We start from the raw sequence: 17,298 nt of genomic DNA, 5'->3' as shown, positions 1-17,298 counted from the left end.
GCTGGTGTTTGAAAACAAGAGCTTTGATTTTAAAGGCAAGCATGCATTTAAAACCCTACAGAATAAGGAGAAGATGCTCAAAAGAGTATTTGGAATGTGGAAGGGTTCAGATCCCACATCCTGTGTTCTCTATTTCTGATGGCCATTGTAGCAGAAAGCACTCTTCCTAAACAAAAGGTCTCCGGGGGTGGTGTAATGGACACGGACTTGTAGGGTTGAAGTCCTGGAACTTTATGAGAAAACAAGGTTTATGAGATTATCCATCACTCCTTCCCCTAGATTTCTCTGTTTCCTCTGAATTTCATTGCAGTCCTCATAACAGCTAGAAGACAAATGGCTTTTTCCAGGAATAGCATATTGTTGCAAGCTATCCATGTAATTGTGGATAGGTCAGTAGTTTTGGTATCTAGCTGCAGAACCAGAGGTTGGGAGATCAGTTCCCCATTGTGCCTCCTGAGAGAAGAGCCAGCCTGTGTATTCATGGGCAAGCTGCACATTCCCAGAGCATCCCCAGAAGAATGGAATGGTAGACCACGTCTGTGTCTTCTCTACCTAGAAAATCTTGAAAAGTTTCACCATAAGTCAGAATATCATCATCATCATCATCATCATCATCATTATAGCCCTGTAATGCAAAATATCAGGATGGTTTTGTTTCAATGGACAATTAAGAGCTATTAACTTTATAAAATACCTGCTCCTCATTTGTTGACGCAGGCTGGTCCATCTGTCTACAGTGGGGTCTCTACTTAAGAACTTAATCCGTATTGGAAGGTGGTTCTCAAGTTGAAAAGTTCTTATGTTGAATCTGCATTTCCCATAGGAATGCATTGAAAACCATTTAATCCGTATCTGCTCTTTTCCGTCCATAGAAACTACAGTGGAACCTCTACTTAAGAACTTAATCCATTTTGGAATGGTGTTCTTAAGTTGAAACGTTCTTAAGTTGAAGCAAGATTTCCCATAGGAATGGACTGAAAACCAATTAATCCGTTCTGGCTGTTTTTTTGTTATGTAGAGGTGTGTTCGTACATTGAAGCATTAGTTCCCATAGGAACTAATGCAAAGCTGGTTAATACGTACTCTACCACTAGGGGGAGAATTTTTTTTTAACCTAAGATGACCTAAGGTTAAAAAAAGAACAGGAAAGCTTTTTTTCCCCCTGTTCTTATCTTGGGTTTCTGTTCTCAAGTAGAAGCAAAATTTAGCAAATGGAGCTGTTCTTAAGTTGGATTGTTCTTAAGTAGAGACGTTCTTAAGTAGAGACCCCACTGTATATTTTTGGACACTTCCTATGGGAGGGTTGCCTATGGAGATGATTGTAATGAGTGCCTGCATGCAAAAGAAGAATGGGGAATTTTTTTCCACTACAGACGTGGGCTACTTCTTTTAATCATTGGCTATGCTCTCTACAGTTTCTCATAGTCAATCCCAAAACTGCTATGGGGGAGGGGGCAAAAGCGTTCCACATCTATGCCTAAAGGCTACTGTTCTATGCATTTGTGGAATGTGATGTTTGGTCTTAGTCCATAATAATTTGTGATGTAACTTGTTATTCTGCATAACTAGGAGAAATGTGTCCCTTAAAACCACAATCACAAATTATCATATGACTGTGATGAGACATTTGGTTGAAGAAGCTTGAATTGCGTTTAAAACAGGGCCAGGTGCAATCCAGAATTGTAACCTTCCCCATCTCTGGACTTTGGCAAGCCATTGAGGCTACACACAGACTGTTTCCCTTTGTTCTTCCTGCTTCTTAGATACTACTACTGGATGACAAGAGTTTTTTTAAAAAAATCTTCTAATCTACCCATCCTTCCAGGCCAGCCCTTTTCAACTCAGAGTTATTTAATGAAAATGTGATCTCTGCAGGACACAGATATTGACAACTATTTAACTGTGTGATATGTTGGAAGGTGTACAAGTGTGCAGCCAAGGAGCAAAACAGGTTATTGCATTTTCATTGCAGGTCAAAATCTTTTTCTTTAAAAGTCATTATCAGGAGAAGAAAATCTACTTCATTCAGAGATTGATTGATCAGTTCAATTTTTATCCATGGTGTACATGGCTCTCCAGCTTTTTGATTTATCATCATAGTAACTCTATGAAGGGGGCTCAGCGTGAGAGACAGTGTAGCTGGCCTGAAGTCACCCAGTGCATTTTTAGGCAGTACACCTCTGAATATCAGATACTGGATGAAACCCTGTGGCACGAATCCATGCAGACAAAGAGGATGGTGTCATCAGCAGTGGCCAGTCATCTTTGATGAAGGCTTCCTTTGGGGATTTCTGGGTGTACCTGACTTCAGTGCATTGTGTACAGGATCATTTTTGATCGGTGGTGATTGGCCACTGAAAATGATATCCCCTCTGTTCCACATGCAGAGCTGCTCAGCAGTATTTTAGCCATGGTGGGGATGGGAGGGATGACATCAACTTCCTTCATGCCTTACTTCTGTTCCTTGAGGACCTAACTAGACCCATCATGCTGAGTGGGAAGACCTGGACTCTGAAGGAAGATTGTTTGAGTTTGGATGGATGGGTTTAGAATGTCCAGGGTCAGGAGGCTGCCTTTATTGCAAGGTGGGATTATTTCCGTGTTGAGCTGAATGCACTCGGAAGACTTATGTTCCAGTCTTCCAGCTCAATGCAAACAGGGTGGAAGTGATATTTGGTGGTGTCTTTGATGACAAGGCTAGTACCTGGCATCCTGTTTCCTCCGTCCCCTGGTTTCAGGAAATAACACACAAATAAAGAGTTGCCCAATGCAAGACAAATATGGGGGTTCCATGTTTGCCTCATAATATCAATTTGGGGGAGCAGTTGCAAGACAATGTGGTTTATTCCATAAACTAAACTCCCTAACTTAACCCACCTCCTACTGGACCATTCTTCCTTAGAAATGCCCACTCTTTCTTTTAAGTATTTTCTATTCATTTGAGCCTTGAGACCAAAACAAAAGGGGGAAAAGGGGGGGAGGACTGGCCTTTAGAAGAAATATTGGGAAGGCTCTTTTCTACCTAGGCTTTAGTTGCAGACTCACTCCCTGATGCAGACTCACTATGTCTTCTTTCCTTGGGATCTCTCTTTATCTCCTGTGTGTCCTCTGAGTCTTTTCCTATAGACAGAGAGCACAGCTAAGTGATTGTGTAGTCCAGCGGTTCAAAAACTGAAGTCCTCAGACGTTTTGGGACTGCAATTCCCAGAAGCCTTCACTACTAGCTGTGCTGGCCAGGATTTCTGGGGGTTGCAGACCAAGAACATTGGGGGACCCAAGGTTCAGAAGCACTGGTCTAGTCCAGGCAGTGGGAGGAGTGTTTGGTATAATATGTGAAAGCTTTCATTTTCCTCAGGTATTGCCCATGTTTGGATTTCTTGCCAAATTGCCCTAGAACCTACTGTGTATCTTCCATTTGGACACGGGGACTAATACATGTGTCCATTCTAAGATGTTGAAAACTGATGTCTGGATGATGCCCTTGATGTTAAGAGTGTTGAATGGGCCTCTTACTGTAGAAGGGTGCCATCTCCTGGCTTGTCTGTTGATGACAAATGTTATTCTTCTCAGACTTATGCTTCCCCAATCAAGGAATACTCTTTATTTATTGCAGTACTATTTGTTGAATTTGTATCCTGCCTTTCCTAGAATGAGCTCGAGTCAGCACAGATAGCTTTCCTCCCCATAACAACCCTAAGGCAGTGTGACTGGCACACTGCCATCTGGTGAACTTTGTGGATAAGTGGAAATCTAAACTCTGGTCTTTTAAGTCTTAGTTCAACATTAACCACTGTGCAATACTGTGCCTGTCAGTATTGGTTATAACATGACAGTTAGCCTTGTATGCTGTAGTCAGGCTGGCAGTCTTGCTTTTTGAATTTAAGGAACCAAGATGGACCATGTTGGCCCAAGACATTTTCTTGTCTGTAAACATATATGTGCGCCCCCAATACATACACACAGTACCAACACTATTAAAGTCTTCCAGCATAATTCAGATCAATTCCAGGCTTTTTGCCACCAGAAACAGATAGTGTCACCCTGATATCTACCAGGGTCATGGTTCAGATCTTGGAAAACATGAAGTTTGGTTTAGTCTAAATTGATGCCCCTTCATATGTTTTTCCTTTAAGAATAGTCAATAACTGGAGGCCCATGGGAAAAACTTGGGTCTGCGGAAAGGCACGTCTCTTCTGAATTGGTCAACCAGATGCAAGATGATGGTATTGGGAGCTACTTCAAGTGCACTAGGGGAATCTGCTAGTAAGCCACTTGGGTGGGACGTAGGTTGAGCCTTCCTCCAAAGAGTTCTCCGGGAACAAGCAGTGGCTGACCAAGAAGTGGGTTTCCAAAAGAACCCTGTTGTTTCCCAGGCTAAATGGCCAGGCAGTATTTGGTTCCATCACTAGAGGAAGCAGCACAAAGGCTAAAGGTATGGAAAGCTTGGCACTTCCTGCTGTGATTTGTAGTGGTACAGCTTTCAGTGTCACCCAATTCAGTGTTGGGGGTTGTAAAAATAAAAGGTGCTCAAAGAGACCTGCAACCCTGATCCAGAGTGATCTCAACATCTGTATTACTGGACAAGTCGTGGGGTGCAAAGGTTTCCCACAGTGTCCAATTCTTGCCCTGAAATTAGACTGTAGTCCCAAGAGATGAAAACTGCAGATTCAGTTTGAGGTGTAAGGGCACAGGGTCTCCTCCAGAGGAATGCAGGATCAGAAGTATTTCTCTACAGACAAAGCTGATATAGCTCAGTGGGTTACTGCTGAGGGTCTGCAAGTCCAAACCTCCATGATGCCTCCTAGGAGAGGGGCCATCTGAGATCACCTGGCATGTGTTGTGGCTGGTGGGGTTATGTGCCCTGCTACCTGTGAGCCTTGGGCAAGCTATACAATTGCAGACCATAACCAGAAGGAAGGGCTCCTTATGAATTTACAAGTAATTTCTCTCTAGAAGGTCACTATACAGAGAGATTAAAGAGCTTTCCATCTGATCTAGTCCGAAGATAGACACCTTCGGTTGCAGTGTCAAAGGCATGCTTCAGCATGATAGCAAAAAAGATCTGAAACAGGGTCAGCGTGAGGACACAGCCCTGTTTCACTCTGCTTCAGATGTCAAAGGGATCTGATGTTGAGCCATCAAAAATTACAGTGCCCGTCATTCCCTCATGAAAGGACCTGATGATGTTAAGGAGTCAAGGTGGACATCCAATCTTGGGAAGTACCTTAAAAAGGCCATCCCTGCTAACCAAATCAAAGGCGTTTGTGAGATCTATGAAGGCCACAAAGAGTGGCTGTTGTTGTTCCCTACATTTCTCCTGCAACTGTCTGAGGGAGAATGCCATGTTGGTGGTGGATCTATTAGCTCGAAATCCACACTGTGATTCTGGATAGACTCTGTCTGCAAGCACCTGGAGTCTCTTCAGCACAACATGGGCAAGCCACTTTCCTACAATGCTGAGAAGAGAGATACCCCAGTAGTTATTGCAGTCACCTCTGTCTCCTTTGTTCTTGTACAATGTGACGATGTTTGCATCCTTCATGTCCTGTGGTACTCCACCTTCATTCCAGCAAAGACATCTATTTACAGCACTTCAGCACTTCAACAGGGATGTTATCCTTTCCAGGTGCCTTGCCGGAGGCAAGGGAATCCAAGGACGCTTTTATTTCTGCTAAAGTTGGTTCACTGTCCAACTCTTCCAAGACAGGCAGGCACTCAATGTTATTTAATGCCTTTTCGGTTACTACATTCTCTCTGGAATATAGCTCAGAGTAGTGATGCACCCAGCATTCCATCTGCTGTGCTCGGTCCTGGATGATCACATCTGTAGCAGACTTCAAGGGAGCAGATTTCTTCTGTATTGGACCTAAAGCCTACTAGATACTGTCATACATTCCTTTGATGTTACCTGTGTCAGCTGCTATCTAGCCCACTTGTCTATGCGCTTTTTGTTGGATGATCAAGCAATCTAGATGCAAATTTCAAAGGGGAAGGGTCTGCAACACAAACTAACTTGTTTGCTTGTTTGTTTACATACTGACCAATTAGAGAGTTTTGTTGTTCCCGGGTAGGGAGGCTCCACCCCTGTTTCCGGCCCTCCTGGCCATGAGGTGTTTGAACCACCATTGTTGGGCACCATTCCTGCATACACTTTTCACCTGGAAAGATGTAAGACTCCATGCCGGCCCACTAAGCCTGGAAATCCCTCCAGCCATGTGGGGCCAGAACAGAAGAACATTGTATTTGCTGTTTTTATTCCTGTATCTACCTGAAACCTTCTAAATGCTTATCTTCGTGAGTAGAATATAGATCTCTTTCTTTTATACAAAATAAGACCTCCTGAGTGTTATTCTTAAGTGCTAGTGTTTGGTGAGGGGCGGGTATTAAAAGGGGAACTTCTAGCTAAATTCTGCCTGAACCGGCTGGCACTTCTGCTGCGCATTGTACTGGAATTCGGTACAGTACCAAACTCTCAACACTTTTTTCGTTTGACAATTATTGGTTCCCTGCTTCGGGAACCAATTGTTCGCTTAACAATGTTTTTAAAACAGCTGATCAGTCGGTCACAAAATGGCCACCCACTGTGCAAAATGGCTCCCCGCTGTTTTCAGCACTGATTGCTCGCTTCACAGGCACTGGAAAATGGTCGCCCTATGCAGGATCTTCACTGGACGATGAGGTATTTCACCCATTAGAACACATTAACCAGTTTCTAATGCATTCTAATGGGTTTTTTAATTTCGCTTGATGACAATTTTGCTTAACAGCAATTTGAATGGAACGGATTATCATTGTCAAGTGAGGCGCCACTGTATTACAATCACACACAGTTACCAGAGTGCTGGTTGCAATATTGATCACTCCCTGGTGTGTAGTAGAGTAAAACTGCGAACAAAGAGATTGTATCACACAAAAAAGGAAGGAAGACATCAACAAGACTCGCAATCAAAGAAAAGTGGAGGAATTTCCCCAAGCGCTTGAGGAAACCCTTGTAGGCCTGGCTGATGCAAATGCACCTGAACAATGGGAACATTTCAAGAACGCTGTGTATAACACTGCCTTGTGTACATTTGGCAAGAAGACCAAAAAGATGGCAGACTGGTTCAAAGCTCATTCAGAGGACTTGATGAATTCTATTTCAAAATACTGAAATACTGGACAACACCAGCAATCATTATGTCAGGCTGCACAGGGAAGCCATTAAAATCCACAAGCACCAGCAGAACTTCAACAAAAAAGAGGAAAGTTTGAAACTCAACAAAACTTGGCTCCCAGCTTTCAAAAATACATCTCCAGAAAAGGACAAAAGCCTATCTCACAGCCATAAATAGTCCACTCCAAAGCAAACTACACCAGAGCACTGAGTGCTGTCCTTTGAAGATGCCGGCTACAGAGACTGGCGAAACGTTATGAAGAACAACCTTCAGAACATGGCCAAAGAGCCCGAAAAATCCACAACAACCATTAGATCCCGGCCGTGAAAGCCTTTGCGAATGCAGGATATCTTTGTTGGGCAAAGCTTTCAAGTTCTTCAGACTTCATCAGGCTAGAGAGTAGAGAACTTGGGAGGCAGGAAAAGGAAATAGCAAAGTCCAAAACTATTCTGGACAGAAGTTAATAAGTCAAAGAGTCTAAAAATTAGGCTGAAGATCTGAAATATTGTTGCCGTTAGTATGTGCTGTGAAGTCACCTCCAATTTAGGATGACTTTATGAATGAGCAGTCTCCAAAATGTCCTGTCCTCAACAGCCCTGCTTAGCTCTTGAAAAATCAAACCTGTACGTTCCTTTAGGTAGTTGATCCATCTCACATTTGGTCTTCCTCTTTTCCTGCTGCCTTCAACCTTTCCCAGCATTACTGTCTTTTCCATAGCATCCTGTCTTCTCATGATGTACCCTAAGTATGAAAGTTTCCATTTCTGAAAGATTAGAAGTTTGAAAAGTTCTAATCTTTCAGATTAGAACTTTTTGCTCATGGTGATAAAATGACTCCTTTCCCAAACTGGTGTGGAATGCAAACAAAAACCCAGCAATTGAAAGAATGTGCATTCAGATTGCCACCTATTCGATATGAAATGTGATTCGTATTCTACATAACGTGAAGGTTGTCTTCTGCAGCACTCAAAAGAGTTTAGATATAAGGCCAGAAGGTGGCACTGTTTGCTTTGGAAAAGTCCAAGACTATTATATGTAATTGACTAATTACTAAGTAGTAGTACATAATCATACGCATTTTTGTGCAAATGGTAGATTCCTTTCCCAAAAACTAATTCCCACATGGATGGAGAGGGAAGGAAGGGTTGCATCCACTCTTATAAGTGCACAGTTCTTTATTCTTTCCTTCTGATTTGATAAAAATTAATTGATCTTGACAGTATAATGCAAAATTCAATAAGGGTTAAGTAAGATCATGGCTACTGGTCCCATCACCTCCTGGCAAAACAGAAGGGGAAGATATGGAGGCAGTGACAGATTTTACTTTCTTGGGCTCCATGATCACTGCAGATGGTGAAAGCAGCCATGAAATTAAAAGACGCCTGCATCTTGGGAGGAAGGCAATGACAAATCTAGAAAGCATCTTAAAAAGCAGAGACATCACCTTGCCGCATAATCAAAGCTATGGTTTTTCCAGTAGCGATGTATGGAAGTGAGAGCTGGACCATAAAGAAGGCTGACCGCCAAAGAATTGATACTTTTGAACAGTAGTACTGGAGGAGGCTCTTGAGAGTCCCCTGGACTGCAAAGAGAACAAATCTATCCATTTTGAAAGAAATCAACCCTGAGTACTCACTGGAAGGACAGATCCTGAAGCTGAGGTTCCAGTACTTTGGCCATCTGATGAGAAGAGAAGACTCCCTGGAAAAGACCCCGATGTTGGGAAAGTGTGAAGGCAAGAGGAGAAGGGGACGACAGACGACGAGATGGTTGGGCAGTGTCATGGGAACTACCAACATGAATTTGACCAAACTCTGGGAGGCAGTGGAAGACAGGAGGGCCTGGCGTGCTCTGGTCCATGAGGTCACGAAGAGTCGGACATGACTTAACGACTAAACAACAAATAAACAGAAAAACTCTAGCATTTACTATTTTGTACTATAAATGTGGTTCAGTGGCTTGCTTGTTGGCTGTGCTGGTTGAGGAAAGTTGGGGTGTACATTGTTTTAAAAGTAACTTTTCCAAGCATTGCTTCTAATCCTTGGGTCCTTTTAAGGAGAAAGGTGGGGTAAAAATATTTTAAATTAAATACATAGATCAATAGATCTACCTAAATTGTGCATGCCACTCTGAAAAACTGAGTTTTTAAAACTTGCAATAATACATTTTTTTTAAAAAAATCTGGCTCTTGTAAGCTGTTGCATGTCTTGCATATGGAATATGAGGCCTCAGAAGCAGCACGTTTCTTCAGTGGGCAAATGGAGGGGGTCCTGTCTCATAGCTGTGTTAGTCCCAATTATCATTCCCAACTGCTGTATTTATCCCCATGAGGGGAAAATGAAGCAGATGGTTTCACAGTAATCTTGCATATTTAAAGGCAGAACCGTTTCTACAACAATTAGTGCTGCTGTTACTTTTGACATGAAACTCATGGAGAATTCAATATCGCCAAGAGGCCTGGCAGATGCAAAGACAGCAACAAAGAGGGAGGCGGAGAGGGAGAGACACCAGAGAACAATGTCGCCCCCTTTGTTCTGACCTTGTAAATGATCTTTAGCCTTTCTCTTAACTTCCAAGGCTGCAAGTTAAACAACACTCAGCTGTATTTGCAAGACAGATTTGTTTCAGCAGTGTTATTTCACACTTTAAGATGTGGGCAGCATGATAAACCAGAATTTAAAAACCCGAGCAAACAAGTACAATGGTCCAAGACCATTCAATCACTTCTTGGTACCTCATGTCACTGAGACTAATTCAACAAGCGAGGGAATTCTATGTCCGTACTTTGATTAACAAAGGATCCAAACCCAAGCACAGTTTATGGAAAAGAGATTTATTTATTATTTATTAATTCATTCATTACATTTATATCCTGTCCATCTAGTGCCTAAGCACTATTTTTATTTATTTATTTATTTATTTATTTATTTATTTATTTATTTATTTATTTATTTATTTATTTATTTATTTATTTATTTATTCATTCATTCATTCATTCATTCATTCATTCATTCATTCATTCATTCATTCATTCATTCATTTTATTGTATTTATATCCCGCCTATCTAGTCAGTTACGACCACTATTCCAGGTGGTTAACAGCAGCCAAAACGCAACTACCCAATCCCACCTACAAGTACATAAATAAAGAGAACCAATACATTTTAAATCCCAGGATATAAAAATAATAATAAAAATAAAAAAGGAAACCTGGACAGCAAATGAAAACTTCTTTCTTTCATTGCTGTTTATCTCTCCTAAGTGGCCAAGTTATGGAAACCCCGACCCCTGCTTAAAAACCTGGAGAGAACATGGTGAAATTGCTCTGTGCTTGCTAGAGAACACAACAGGATTTGTAAATGTAAGCGAACTACTGTAAGCATTTTGGGGGAGGAACACAGTGATGTCAAGGAATTCCTTTGAGCCTTTAGGGGGCTGATGTACTGATTTTCCAAGGGTAGCATTATCCCTTCAGGGACACCTGTCTCTCTCACTACCATGTGCCTATCAGAGATGAAGACAAAGCCATCCTATTTCCCAGTTGACCCAAAGAACCCCAAAAGCAAGCTAACTTGCCAAATGTTGACTGAGGTAAACTCCTGTAGAAACAGCAGGTGTTTTCCTTTCATTCGTTTGTTTGTTTTTTTATTTACTTGTTTATTTGTTTGTTTGTTTGTTTGTTTATACCCCGCCCATCTAGACCAAAGTCTACTCTGGGCAGCTACAACAGTACATAAAAATAAAAGCAATTTAAAATAAAAACAACAGTATTAATATAATTCAAGACGGCAACAAATAAATTAGATGATGACAGGAGGGAAGGCCTATCTAAAGAGCCAGGTCTTAAGTTTGCTCTTAAAAACACCCAGCGAGGGAGCCAGACAGATTTCTGCAGGTAGACTGTTCCAGAGCCGAGGGACCACTGCCGAGAAGGCCCAGTTTCTTGTTCTTTCTCTCTGGGCCTCCCTTGGCATTAGGCCCCCTCAGCTGCCCATCCTGGCTAGAATGAATGATTCAGGTAGATCTAGGTGGGAGGAGGCGTTCCACTAGATACTGAAGCCCTAAACCATTTAGGGCTTTATGTGTCATCATTAATACTTTGAAATCAATGTGGAAACGAACAGGCAGCCAATGTAGGGCAGCCAAAGTGGGGGAGATGTACTGATGCTTTCTCACCCCAGTGAGAAGTCTGGCCACCATATTCTGCTCCATTTGAAGCTTCCACATCAGTCTCAAAGGTAGCCCCATGTAGAGCGCATTGCAGTAGTCTAATTTCGATACTACAAGCGCATGGACCAGGGTAATAAGCGCCCTAACATCAAGATAAGGATGCAGCTGGGCAATCCGCCAAAGATGGAAATAGGCAGAGCGGATCACTGATGCTACCTGGCTTTCCATGGTGAGCACTGGATCCAGATGGATCCCCAAGCTGCGAACCTCATTCTTCACAAAAGAGAGGGAGTTTCCCAAACCACTAATGGTGGGGCTGCCCATTCTCAGGACCTCCATCTTGTCCAGGTTCAGCCTCAGTCCATTTGCCTGCATCCATTGCAGAATGGCTCCCAGGCAGTGCTGAAGGGACGAAACGGCATCCAATGTTGTTGGAAAAAAGGAGATATAGAGCTGGGTGTCATCAGCATACTGATGACACAAAGCCCCACACCCCCTGATGACCCGAACCAGCGGACTCATATAGGTGTTAAACAGCCTTTTAAGGGCATATGAATGGCATTCCGTAGTTTAACCTTGATCCAGAAGTGGCTAAGCTTCAGGGGCCTTGATCCCAACCTCTTATCCCAGCATCCTTTGAGAGCCACGGTGATCACCAAAAATGTCATAGAAAAATGGGAGGGAAGACCAAGATGCGACCAGAAGTCCACCTCCAATTTTGTAAAAATGTTTTTTGTTTTGTTTTAAGTTTACAAAGATATAAAATCTTTTGGTCCAGGGTCAGAAGGCTCTTTGGAGCAGCACAGATTTCTCTCTGCCATTTGCTATACCCATGGGTCTCCAAAAATGTTTGAAGGCAAAAGTGCTAGGGAGTAAGACACTTTTGTCTGTTTTAAGTACATTTTATTTCCTTTTCAGAATTATGCTCTTACAAGCAGCCTAGTAGCAAAGGCAAGATCAGATGTAAGACCTATGCACCACAAGCTGCAAGCAGGCAAAGTGCTTTGCAAAACTGTTTTGACCACACAAGGCACTTATAAATTCAATTCAAGGCAGTTTTGAGCAGAAAGGTCTCCACTGCTCACTTAAATGCTCTGCACAGGAGGGATTGGGTGCACAAGAGTGGGCGGGGGTCCCTGCAGTGAACGCTTGTGCCCATAAGCAAGATGTGTATCTTAATATAAAGTCAGGATTTTGTGGATGAAAGTTGTCCTAGGAATAATCTGGTCCCAGTCTTTCAGTGGGTCATAATTCTGAGGAGATATGCTCAGATTGCACTGCCTATCCAGAACAGATCAAATTTCAGAGTCTAAATGTTCAGAGATGTTGCTGAACACCCATCCACACATATTAAGGAAAAATCAGTTGCTGACAAACCAGGGCATTTACCAATACTTCCTGGATGTGAGAACCAGGTGGTACATATAGTAGTTGGAGTGGTCCACTAGGATTTATGACACCTTGGGCTCCCATCTCCACCTGGCCATGAAACACCTTGGATAATCTTGGGCCTGTCATAACCTTCCATCTTGACCAACCTCAGAGGGATCTTGTTGTAATTTAAGAGGAAGAGAGCCATATATGTTGTCCTGGGCTCAGTAGAAGAAAAATGGGCTACAAGGGTAACAAATACACAAATGACATATTTTATAGATAGACCTACCAAGGTTGCTTTCTCCTCTGAAGGGAATTGGAAACCATATTTAGAAGAGTGGTTGCAGCTGGGGGAAAAACAACTTATTGAGGTGCAATATGGTGTCATGTTGAACTGCACTCCCATTAGCCCACACATCATAATCTTCTGGCTAGGGATAATGGGAACTAAGGTAATCAGTGTTCATATTTTTCATGACTGTGGATGAAGGTGCCTCATCTGAGAAAACAGGTCAGTCTATATGAATCATGTGCAAGACACAATGGCTAGAATCCTGTTGATGGTCACATACTAAGGTTTGCATAACTTGCTGTGGCTCATTAACAAAGTGGTCAGTTGTGTTTCAGTTACCTGCTTAGCTGGGTACCTCATTGTGCCACTGAGATGAATCCTGGCACTTTGTCAATTAGCTGCAATTACCTACAGCACGTTACTCAGATCTTATGTGAACATCATTAGGATTCCAGTCAGTACACTGGAAGTTAGTAATATCCAACACATAAAACAGCCATTGTTCATTTTCAGTTAGGTTTCCAGTAATATTTGTTTTTGTTTTTTAAGTAAACTGTTTTACCCCGACCTCTGTTGTAGACACAGGTGACCTTTTCTGTCTGCAAATTTAGAACAGATCAAATACATTTAAAAGACCAAACTTGCTTATCTTGAAAGAAAATAGTTAGTCCCAGCCACTTTTTCTTTTAATTTTGAAGGAATCCAGACCTCAATGACTGTAATACTTTGGAAAAAACATTTCTGAGAAGAAAAACACCCTTTGACTTTCTGTCTTTCTTATAAACTGATTATCAGCATGAATGTTCCAGGCATAAATATTGAGAGCTGGGAAGGGAGATTTGAACTTATGACTAAATTAAATGACTTTCAGAATAACTTTTTAACTCCTTCCTGGCTGAATAGACATTAAAAATATTTTCTATTTCTGGTGTATAAATAGAAAAATATTTTTTAAAATAGCGAATCATTATTGAAAAGCTGTGAAACTACTACTGGCTGCAAAATTACTGTATTTTGCTTTATTATTAACCTTTTATATAGTGACTTAATGGCTGGGCTGGATAGCTCAGTGGTTTAGATCTCTGGCTGTGGAGCCTGAAGTTGGAATTTCAATTCCCTATTCTGCCTCTTGTGACTAAAGCCAGCCTATGTGGCCTTGCTTATGTAGTTCTTCTGTAGCCAACATTTTGGGTCTTCTTAACATACAACTACTGGACTGCAAGGAGAACAAACCTATCCATTCTAAAGGAAATCAACTCTGAGTGCTCACTGGAAGGACAGATCCTGAAGCTGAGGCTCCAGTACTTTGGCCATCTCATGAGAAGAGAAGACTCCTTGGAAAAGACCCTGATGTTGGGAAAGTGTGAGGGCAAGAGGAGAAGGGACGACAGAGGATGAGATGGTTGGACAGTGTCATCGAAGCCACCAACATGAATTTGACACAACTCCGGGAGGTGGTGGAAGACAGGAGGGCCTGGCGTGCTCTGGTCCATGGGGTCACGAAGAGTCGGACATGACAAAACGACAAAACGACAACGACAGTTCTTCTATGGCACTTTCTTCTTTCAGCTTCATCAGGAGTAGTTTAAAAATGTTGCTGCTCTGTGCCAATAATATGGTGTCATCTGCATATCTTATATAATTTTTTTTCTGCCATTTTCACTCCTCCTTCATCTCTGTCTTAATCCAGTGTTTCCATAATATATATTTTGAATGTAGACTGAAGAGACAGTCTGACATCTTTACCTATGAGAAACAATCCCATTTCTTCATATTCCGTCCTAACATAATACAGAAGTTCGTATACGAGGTATTAAATAAGGAAATTGTAATATTTCACTATAACCACCTTGACATAATCCATTCAGTGACAAGTCTATGCACCTGTCTACAATCTGAGGTTCACAGAATATTAGATAACCCATATCTTCATTTCACACACGTGTTCCTTGAGAAGAAAAGTAACTTTGTTCAGTCCAGATTCCAGTTATGTGAATGCCTCTGTTAAATTCCTTCTCTTGGAATGCATCATGTTCAAAGAAGAAGTAAATTTCTTACAATACCTAGTGTAAATCCTCTTGACACAGTTTCCACATTTCTGCTGAAAACAAGAACAGATCTCTACAAAGTAGGTCAGGAACTCCAGGGAGACATCATCCCTGCCTTTGATTTTCCCCCCTACCTTGAAGTTCAAAGAGCATGAGTAAGTTCACTGAAAAAGGAAATGCAGAATTATTTGAAGGACTCACAATACTCTTACTGTGCTGCATACTGAAACCTTCAGTGACATGAAAAAAATATTGCAGTGGGGAGGGTTGCCATATAATTTTGATCCCGTAGCTGGATTTAGCCAGTGTCCACTGTTCAATCTGCTGCTCCTTGTTGCTGTTCCTTTCTTCTCTGTTCCCACTCTCCCATTCACTTACTCTTGCCCAGCATGAGAAACTGATCAGGAGGAAAGCATAGGTAGGGTCCTAATGCTGTATCTCTAATAAGGAAATAGACAGAAGTTGGTTGGTTAGGTGGGCACAGCACCTCGTGGTGCAGTGGTTAAACTGCTGTAATGCAGCTAAAACTGTGCTCACGACCTGGGGTTCAAATCCCAGGTAGCCGGCTCAAGGTTGACTCAGCCTTCCATCCTTCCGAGGTCGGTAAAATGAGTGCCCAGCTTGCTGGGGGGGGGGCAATGTGTAGCCTGTATAATTAAATTGTAAACCGCCGGGAGAGTGCTTGTAGCTCTATGGGGCGGTATATAAGTCCAATAAATAAATAAATAAATAAATTGGGCCAGCAACCAATTTTCCCTAATGGACTATCTGCCACTGACTGAAGCTATACATTTCTTCAACAAAAAAAACCCCTCCAGTTTATGAATGTGGGATATTGTGCTTCCGTATCCATGATTCTAAAAGCCAGGAAGTGGCCTGATATTGCTGCATGATATTGTGCCACATTGTCAGAGGAAAAAGGATGTCAAGCTTCATATATCAATCGGCATCCTGAAGGTTGACAGCACCAATGGCAGCAGTCAAGATGGTCTACAGGATGCCTTCTTGTGCTTAATACCCTTCACATTTGTTGAAAAACAGCTCTGACAATTGCTTTGTGTTTGGGTGAGAAGTGGCTAACCTGATGGAAAAAGGAGTCCGCTTCTGGGATTTTTCCTTCCTTGGTATCTCTTTGTGAATGCTAGTGAACAAAAGAATAATGTTTCCAACACTCTTCCTTAATGTCACCCAAGTTTTCTGTGAAGTTGAAAAACACTACCAACCTCTTCTTGGAGAAGAAGGTTAGAATACAAATGTAACAAGTAAATGTGCCCTGACAAAATACATACTACATACTGTGTATATACTATATACTGTATATATACTGTTTTTAAAATAAAAATATCCTTTGTGTCAGGTTTGAAGAAGCCAAACACCATTATCCACCCATAGAAATGCAGCATTCACTGAATCAAGGAGCCCCCAATATTTACAAAAGTATTAAACCACAGAGGGTGGAAAAGAAACACCTGCCAATAACCCACTAAGGTCTGAGATTGCACAGTAAAATGCTGGTGCGTGGTGGGGACTGGCTGCTGGTGGGTGGATGGGATGGATATGTTCAACAAATCCATGTAAATGGAAGAAATGACATATAGAGGCTGAAATCTCAGACGAGGGGCACTCCATTCAGACTGGAACATTTTGCTGTAGGCCCCACGTATTTGTTTTGATCCTTCTGCCTCCCCTGCTGTCAGTGGCCAAATAATTTCTCTTAGTTTTGTGTGGTCACCAGGTCAGTCTGCCGCAATGCTAACAATGTATCATCATCTATTATGTGTGTCTCTCATGAAATTTCCTGTTTATTTATAGCATATACACACCCTCCTCTGCAGACACTTCAGGAGCTTACAAAGATGAAGAAAACAATAGCTCCTATCTCAGGTTTATGATCTGAGACACAACATATAAACAACTGGGAATGGGCAGAGAGGAGGAAAAAGCAATGGAAATGCGGCACACCACTTAAAGCTAGGGAAAGTAGGAGGACAGTGTTATTGTTTCACTGATTCATTTGTTACTTGCTTCAAAAAAAAAACCACCTCTATCACGCTCAAGGCAACTTACATGGCTCATCTGTTGCCTACAGTATCATCGCAACTCCCTGGAGCGGGTCAAGCTGAGATGGAGTGAACGGTCACATTTCCATGGTGATTTATAAGCTTCATGGCTCAGTGAGGACCTGAATCTGTGTTATCTTCCAAATTCTAGTCTAACACTCAGTTTACCATGTGAGCAAACACGGGTCCAAAAACACGTGT

At 42.0% G+C, this 17,298-nt stretch overlaps 1 protein-coding gene across 4 annotated transcripts in view; it reads right to left on the bottom strand.

The window, feature by feature from the left end:
* The window catches only part of LOC110085445 (histone H2A), a 113,165-nt gene that overhangs the window by 21,344 nt on the left and 74,523 nt on the right, over window positions 1-17,298 (bottom strand). The gene's annotated exons all lie outside the window — the stretch shown is intronic.

Source organism: Pogona vitticeps, chromosome 3, assembly GCF_051106095.1.
Source record: "Pogona vitticeps strain Pit_001003342236 chromosome 3, PviZW2.1, whole genome shotgun sequence".
Taxonomy (NCBI): Eukaryota; Metazoa; Chordata; class Lepidosauria; order Squamata; family Agamidae; genus Pogona; species Pogona vitticeps.
The sequence above is the reverse complement of the archived record's forward strand: the minus strand, read 5'-3'. Positions and strand labels throughout refer to the sequence as shown.